This window comes from Pundamilia nyererei, unplaced genomic scaffold (genome assembly GCF_000239375.1).
Source record: "Pundamilia nyererei isolate P.nyererei 1_Seehausen unplaced genomic scaffold, PunNye1.0 scaffold00002, whole genome shotgun sequence".
NCBI classification, from domain to species: domain Eukaryota; kingdom Metazoa; phylum Chordata; class Actinopteri; order Cichliformes; family Cichlidae; genus Pundamilia; species Pundamilia nyererei.
Window position 1 is genome coordinate 564333 of NW_005187403.1, and position 9318 is coordinate 573650.

Genomic DNA, 9318 nt, shown 5'->3' on the forward strand with positions numbered 1-9318 from the left:
TCCAATCCCGCCTCTCTCTCTCTCTCTCTCTCTCTCACACACACACACACACACACACACACACACACACACACACACGGTAACCACTGTATTAAGTACGATTTCATTTAAAAGAAACTGATGCGTTTTCACTTAACAAGCATATGATTACAAAAGCCTACATTCAGAATTGCACAGTGAAGCATTCATTCAGTAAATATAGGAAGGTTCGAATTGACGGATCTTTTATTTTTGTCTCAAGCAGCCACTTTGCATTTAGGGGAAAAAAACACATACTGAACTAAACATCTGTTAATATATTGTGAAAATAATGGTAACTATAAGTTAAAACAAATTCCTTGTTACATATTAAACTTTGCAATGTCTGTTAGTTCACAGAAACAAATCATTTTTTTTGCTTGTTTTTTAAGGCAAGTGTGCTGCCTGTTTAGTGGTTATATTTTCTTCTCAACTTATAAGCTGAAAGAGTTTTGTTCTCTCGCTTCCATATGAGTAACACCAAACCTTCAGTAGGTCAAAATACCCAGCAGAATGAATAACATACCTGTGCCAAGGGGGTGTTTGGTATATCATCTGAATGGAAAGTACAAAAAGGCTAGCAAAGAAAAAAATGGGATATGTATATATAGATGGAGTAAAGAAGAAGAAAAGTACTTGTATTGAGGGACTAGTCAGAGAGATATGAAGCTGGAAAGGACGTCAGCAAGTTAGGGTGATTAAGGAGAGAAATGGAAATGTGCTAACCAGTGAACAGAGGAGATGAGAAGCTGAAATGTGGTTTGCTCTAGCTGTAACTCAGGAGGGAGAGCAGCTCATTAACTAATTGGAAGGTTGGTGGTTCGATCCCTGACTGGATACCCAGTATCCTTGAGCAAGATACTTAGCCTTAAGTTGCTTTGTTATGCATTCATAGGCGTACACATGTTTGTGAATTTTAAATAGAAAGCAGGTAAGTATAAAAACGAGTGTGTCCATTGGAGAGTGAGTTGTACTTCGAATGCTCTGTTAGAGTAGAAAAGTCCATTTACCATGAAAGGAGTATTTTCAGGAGGTGATGAATACAGAAAATGAGAGAGTAGGATAAATAGAGGGAAGTAAGTGAATCAGGAAAAGTAGAGGATTACTAAGGAGAAAGTGAGGGAAGCTATGAAAAGGATAAAGAGTGAAAATGCAGTTTTTCCAGATAAACACATACATATGGAGGTATGGAGATGTGTCGGCGAGAGGGGAGAGGACTTTTGAAACAGACTGTTTAACACTACCCCAGAGAGTGATAGGATTCTTCTGGTACCATGGTGTACTGGTACCATTTTTAAAGAACAAGGATGACATGTAGCACTGTAGTAACAATAACAGGTGGACATAGCTGAGAAGCCATAGCTTCTATGGATGTAGCTAGCTATGAATGTAGTGAGGACATGGTTGGTGCAAAAGAAGAGGATGATAGAGATAGGGTGGTAACATGTAAAGGGAGCAGCTTAAAGAAGAATGATCTGAATTTTGAACATGTGCAAATTAAAAGGCATACTAACTTCCACAGTCACTTTACTTTACAGACACAAAAGCGACATCTATCTTTTATACTGTCTAAGGTCAAATATTAAAAGTCAAGCTGTGGCTCCAAGCACCATTGCTTTTTCTTTGAGGTGGTTTGGAGCCATTTTTGTGGTAATGTCTGCCTATTTGAGGTAATTTAGAGTCACCTTTGAAATGGTTTTTTGCATCTCTTTGTGGCTTTGCAACATCACTTTGGTGTGCTTTTGAGCAATATTTCATTTTGAAACCTCTACAGGGGGGGTTTGCATCTTCTTGTGGCTTGTGATTTTTTTGGTCAATTCCAGTTAGAGCTTGTAGAGTTTTTGTATATTTGAGGTGGTTATGAGTCACCTTTCTGATAGTATTAAGTCAGCAGTGACGGTCACTTTGAGTCAATTTGGTCATAATTTGCTCTCATTAACAGCAGTAGTTTTGAGTCATTTTTCTAATGTTTTGAATTTTTTTGTCTGTTTTGCATCTGTGAAGCTTTTTGAGTCACTCTTGTGTATTCATCTCTTTGAGCTCATTTTGACTGAATCTTTTAAAAATTGTTCCACTTTTTAAAAGTGTTTTCAACTAACTTTGGTTAAAAAAAATCAACTGGCTCTGGCCCTCTCCTTAAAAGTCTTAACCACCATCTGATATTTGACATTCATACCTAAGGGCTAGGTTGGAGAAAATATTACATTATTTTATATTCTAATTCAAGGACTTGAAAATGAGACTGGTGACTGATATAAGCTCTGACAAGTTTCTGTGTTTGTGTGTGTGTCTGTGTGTGCATGTGTATTTTATTAAAGACACTGAAGATTGAACGAGGCAAGAGGCTGGAAACAATACTTTATTTCATTATACGCCTTCATCCCCTTTCCTTGTCAAACAACATGACTGTCATCTGCATTCTGCTCACAGAAAAAGGACTTGTAGAGGCAAACACATGGTCTTCCAGAAGACATATTGGCATAACCACATTACCGGTAGCAATGCACATGTCCATGCAACACCGAGCTCTAACTCACACACAAAAGAGAAGTCAGAACCTCATCAAAGTAGGTAAGTTATGCAAATATGAATTAAAAAATAGTTACAGTTTGTTTGTTACAGTATAAAACAAAAACAACAGTCAATATGAAAAAGGCAATAACTATGTCAGTGACATGTCCTGGTATGAATTTGCTCTTTGGTGCCCTGTTTGAGGTAAAACCCTTGAGGGGGAAGAAGGACTCCTGCTGTGATGATGTGAACATCAAAGACAAACTGACTCTTATATAATACTGAAAACCTTCTTATCTATTAAAGAAACCAAGCTTTAAACTATACAAGTGCTCCTGACATACCAGCTTTTCTGTTGCTATTTAATAGAGCTACTACTACTAGTGCTTTTATGGCCTCTTCGAATGTCTGTCATACTGTTTAGGTAGCTCACACATTAAAGGAAAGCTTTATTTTTAGCATTTCTGGTAATATAGCATTCATATATATTTTCTTCCTGAGAGTTAGGCAAGAAATGTCTGATCTTTGCATGATTAATGCAGTGATGTGTCTTTTTATTTTGTGAGGAAAATGAAAATGGGTGCAGCAATTGATTGAAATGTGTACACATACATAGAAATACAGTATACAAAGCAAAAACAGAGTTTGTGCATCCTAATGAGGTTGAAAGTCATTATTTGGTATGGCCAGCTTTATCCTTCAGCACGGTCTGCACTCTCTTTTAATTTTTTAAAGTAGTCTGCAGGAATAGTTCTCCAGGCCTCTTGAAGGACATTCCAAAACTCTTTGTGGATGCTGGTTGCCTTTGGTTCTGTTCTCTCTCAAGATGATCATTGGTTTAATAATATTCAACAATGATCCTGTTGCTGGGGAGGTCAGTCCATGACTGATAGTTTTCTACTGTGTTTGTTTTTTCTATCTAGGTTTGTTTTACTGCATTGTACTATGCGAGTGATCTTGAGCTATTTTTGAAGACCACTTTAAAAATGACAAGAATTTCTGGGTCTTTGGAAAAGAAGAAATGAGGGGTGGCTTGACACTTTTGCGCAGTACTATATACAGCTGCAATCAAGTGATAGTTAGTTTAGCTTAGAATAAATTGACCAAAGACAAAAATGTGCTGTGCTTTACCTGTTCCTGAGGTGCCAGAAATACTACTTAGTTGGCAAACTTCCATTATAAAATCAATTTAGATGTTTTTAAAAGTTAATGCGGCATTCAAAATACTACACACTGTATGTAATACAGTAATACTACCAATGTTATGTCACATATGTCACGTTCTTTTAAGGTTCCATTTGTGAAGCCTGGAGGTGGATATTTTCGAAGTTACCATCTTACGTTTTTTTTTTTTACTAAACATGATGAGGACTACAAACACTCACAGCAGCGACTATTACCAGTCGTTAGACCTATCCAAAATCATGCCTATGTCATTCTATACTGAATTAGACTTGAGTGATCAAGAAGATAACCTCATAAGTAATTTTTTTAGTGAGGTCAAGGGAGCCAAGTGCGATTTTTACATAAACATATTACTTTTAATAACAAGAACCCTTTGTGGGCCATTAGGAAGGATGCAGGTTTACATAAATAGACATCTTTTATTTAAAGTTATACAGTTACCGTGTCCATGCCATTAGTGTTGTACAAAAATATGTTTATAGAGAAAGCGGTGGCTTGGAGATCCATTTTTAGGTGTCAAATGAGGATTAAGTACAGTTAATATAAAGCCTGACAATATGTGCCTTATGCTTGCACCCATAATGTTGTTGCATGGATGCAACAATCTATCTTTCTTAAAGCAGCAATGCTTTACATGGAATGAATGTGCCAAGCTGCGGGAAAGGGACTGTCCACTCTGAGGATATCTGTGTGACTGTTGTGCTGCATGCTGGTTTAGTGATCACACCAGGATCTGTAACAACTGGCAGTGGTTTAACTGAAAGAAGGTTTTGTCATGTTGCTATAGTTTCATCATCACCAAGAAGAAGAACAAGGAAGAGAAGTAGGAGAAATACTATCTCCCTTTTTTTTCCCAACCAATCCAGTGTTGAACAGTAGTATATTTGGTTTCTTAAAAAAATATTTCAATTCACTACATTTCAAAAAGAGCGATTAGTTCTTTTATTTTTCAGGTCCACTTTATTTTTAGGATTAGGCAGTGTCTTTCTCTGCACACTGTGTGCTGTTTAGTGTCATCCTTTTTCATATGTTTTTTCTGTTTGCATGGACATGGACTGTCCTTTGAATATACAGCTGATTTCAGGTTTACTTTAAATTTTTTTTACCTGTTATTGCAAATACTTCTGAAAACAAAAGCCAAAATTCTCAATTACTGATAGTTTAGGTTTAGGAGTTAGGGTTGATTAGACAATTTCTTTAAACTCAGGTTGGAATAGTTTGATCTGGAATGTGTTGCATGTACATATGTAGACACATGTATGTTCTGCTTGTACATGATGCCTTTCCATTGAATTAGGCAATCACGATTCTCTTAAATCACACCACGCCTCAGATGGTATCAATAATTTAGTAGCTATTTTTCAGTGTGTTAGTGTGTGTGTGTGTGTGTGCGTGCGTGCGTGCGTGCGTGCGTGTCTGGAGGTGGGGTTGTTTATGCTCATGGCTGGTGCCAACCTCATTGTTTTTTTATGAAAACTGTAAACCGTATATCTGTATATTTACAACCGGTTACAAGCAGCAAACAAAGGAGACAAAAGGGCACATACAAGAAACCAAACGTATGCAAATAGCATTGCATTTGAAGGATGAATTCATTAACATAAACTGCAGGTCCACATTGTTGTTGTTACAAAAATGTAATGAAATGATATGTAAGTCATGTATTTCATTTACTGTTTCACTACAATGTAACCTACAGCAAACTCCCCCAAACTGACTCCTTGGCTTCCCTGGCAGTATTTCAGTCATGAGATAATAGTGTGACCTCTGACATTTGAACCTTGACCTTTTCTTCAGATACAGAAAGAAATGTTTGTCAGAGGAGCTGAGAGATGAGGAAAACTGCATATCTTTATCAAATCTCCATCTTATTAATCTCTCTCAGAGGCATTATCACTTTGCCATTACACACTCAAACACCTATCACCTCGCTAATAGATACATGGAATATGAACACACACCTACACACTCCATATGTCAGGAAAGTCATTTTGATGAAGCACTTTCTACAGTCAACATGGCTACTAAACTCACACCTTGGCAGTGATGAATGTAGTGGTTTGGTGTGTGTGTGCTGGTGTGTACTGGACTAGCAGACACAGATTTAGGATGTGTCTCTTGATCATCTCCGTTCTGCTTGTACTGACCCTTAATCACAAAGACCTGTAGAGCCACAGAGGGGAACGGAGGCTGGAAGCAACTACATGTTAGAAATTAAGATGAGAATCTTCACAGATCAAACACTGGGATTTAATCTGCTGTCTTTCAACGTAAACTGATCTATGCGGGAGCAGAATTGAGTTGTGTTTAATCCATTGTGAAATTAGTTGAGCACTCAGTTACAGATGTTTTAAGGTAATTCTCTTCGAAGTAGTCAGTGCAAATTATAACTTCAATTATATAATCTATAGTAAAAATATGTTTAAAATGAAAATGATCAATATCAATAAAAATTGATATTCTGTTGTGAGAAGACCAGCACTTCTTTGTTTAGTTTAATATAAACTATTGTGATGGACCGAGCAGCGAAGGAAACATAGGCACAGGTTAAAGTCCAAAGAAAAGGGATTCTTTTTATTTAACACAAAAAAATATTTGGTTAACTCATGCAAAAAGAATTAAAATCTTGGGCCCATAAAAGAGGTCAAAATAACAGAACTCTACTCAAAATTGACAACAATACTAATAACTCAAACAAACTGACTTCCTTAACGAGACAAAGGGGAAACTTAAATAGTGGCTGATCAGTCCAGAAAAAGGGGGGGAAACACATAGAACCTAACTAAACCTGACATAATGATCTCCAAATCCCCCCCATGGTCCCGAGTTATGGAATGAACCAATTCGCAGTCTTCCTTTAAAGCTTGCTCCACCCCTTTTCCACCTCTTGGCATCTCAATCAAGGCGACTGGAGTAGCTGCAACAAAGGTAACTCAGAAAACAAAGATTAAATCATACATAAGTGTGTGATATTATATGACTGCCTTTTAGAATGCAGTGTTATGTGAGTATGTGAATTAATTCTAAACCAAAACCAGTTATTTATTGTCCTGTAAATTAATTCCTATATTTAAAGAAAGACGAATGTGAATGCAATGTTATGTATAAGCCTCTACACTAACATGGTGGATATTACCACTGTGTGGCTGTAAGTGCAGCCATCACACAATCCACAACTCAAATGAAAGAGAGAGAACTCATCACTGCTACAGTCTTCCTGCCTGTCCTGAATCAAGGAACTATGAATTATCGAACAAAAAATTATAATTACGTGACTACTGTGGTAAGACTAGACTGAATGTATTCCACAGTTACAGTATATATCTAAATCCTAACCTTTCCTGAATAACCTTAGCATAACAATAGTTGCACAATAGTCTTTGTGTAACTATTGCCTACCGAGGGCTGCCGTCCTAGCTCCTGCCGTCCTAGCTCGCTCTCAAGCTTTAACGAATGATTCAGTAACTTAGCAAACTAGCCAAAATATTCAAAACTTGAAATAAACTCAATATCACCACAACTGGGTGCTCGAAAATGCTTCACACATATAAGAATCTCAGCTTCCTGGAGACTCAGAGCCTGCTCAGCTCCATTTTGTGCATAGCTTGGGTTGGTCTTCTAGTTCAGCCTGTTGTTGATGTAGATGCCCTGGTACTTGTACTCCTCTACCTCATCAACATCCGATCCTGGAAAGGCACAAGTTGTGTCGTGATCTTCCTTCTGAAGTTTGAAAAATTATGATTCCTCCCAGAGTGGGCCATAAAATCATCCACTAATGCTCTGTACACCTCCGCCCTATCACTAATAGGTAGGACATCCAATCAGTGCAATAACCATCAGAGTAGCTGATATGGCAGAAAGTTTGAATGAAATTCTGAGGAATAAGAGGTGAACAGATGTCCTAATATTGGATAAGGCTGTAACAATTCTAAAACTGAGACTGTGAAATACAAACAGCCACTGTGTCATAATACTGCCCTACCCCCGACTCAACTATGCTAATTAGGAAAAAAGTCACAAAGCTGTTAGTGCATCTTACAAATTTGCACTTGCTATGTTGAGTTTATACTTTCAAGCACCACTCCATGAGGAGCCACAATGGGGTGACAGTAGAGCATAGTGAGAAGTAGAGCAGATCATCTGCTAATCTCTGACCACTCCAGTCTGCAAGCCAAAGTATCCTTTAGCATGATGCTGAACCCCAAGAGGGACCAGCAATAATATTAATTCCAACAGTAGCTAGATGGTAGAGACTTTTTTTTGACTGCATTGCAGGTGAAACCACACTAGTTGTAGCAGTCGTTAGTGTTTGTGTGTTGATGTCTACCCAACTGATGTCTCAGGGTCAGGTATAATTATGTTTGCTGCAAAAGAATCATTGTTTATTTGGGTTCATTCAATCATATTATGTATTTGTATTTGACTTCAAAATAAAAGTCTTGTGCTTCTTTTATGCATTATTGAAATCTAATTTTTGGTTCTAAATATTTAGTAACATACTTCACCTGCACCCTGAGAAATCAACTTCTGTGTTGGCAGGTTTCATAACAAAGTTTGTCATTTTTCAAAATAAACAGCTGCACTGAAAATATCATCAAGAGACACAACGTCTAGATCTCTTTTGCACACATCCAAGGGGAATGGTAAGGTTGATAAATGTGAGGAAATCTTGGACAGTGTCTGTGTGCATGACTGAAGGCGAAGGTATGATCTCAGCGACTCTATACTCCACCTCTACAGGTTTTGCAGGAGGAAAAGAAAAAGACCTCAGATGAGGTTCATGGATGTGATATGCAGGCATTTGGTGCAACAGAGGAGGTAGACGAGCCACTGTGGTGACCACTAAAGGCAGAAGAAGAAGTGGGTGGGGGGGGGGGGGGGGCAACTGATGTACAGCTAAGCCTAGGCCAAAGGGAACAAAAGGCTCGCTGTCAGACTATTGAGGAATGCATTAAGCTCTAGAGTAAAAAACTAGCCTTAACAATCGCCTCTAACTGACAACTGTCCTTTTATTAGTGTTATTATTATTTACCTCCACTTGTGTTTCTTTCACATGTCATGTTTAACGTATATCACCCATATATAACTTAATGGTTGTTTCGGCTGACACTAAATCTGGAATGAACCACTTGAAGACAAAATGGGCCAGTAGGATGGGCTATTGCTAGTATAATAACTTAAGTTTGTTTTATTCATAATTTTGACACTGACGTTTTTATCTTTTACTGCAAATGTATACCAGTGTCAGAGTAAATCTGTAATTTTAACATGTAGGACATATAACAAAAACACAACAAAACTGATGAACGAGAGAAAGAATGCTGCTTTTTATGGTTCTGAGATTTTACAGCAAATTCTGAAAACACTCTTGTGGACAGAGCCCTGTTTGACACACAAAGGTGTTTAAATTTGTCAGCATTTAGTGTGGACATAGTCTGAGTGTGAGATAAAGTCTGCCGCAGAGTGGCTACATCAGTCTGTGTGGCCTCCAGGCACCCACCACAAATGAGACAATTCATCTTTGCTCCCATACATGGCCACACACACACACACACACACACACACACACACACACACACACACACACACACACACACACACACA

At 37.9% G+C, this 9318-nt stretch overlaps 1 protein-coding gene across 2 annotated transcripts in view; it reads right to left on the bottom strand.

Annotated features, from left to right (window-relative positions):
* The window catches only part of ttc28 (tetratricopeptide repeat domain 28), a 148917-nt gene that overhangs the window by 117551 nt on the left and 22048 nt on the right, over positions 1 to 9318 (bottom strand). The window lies entirely within an intron of this gene.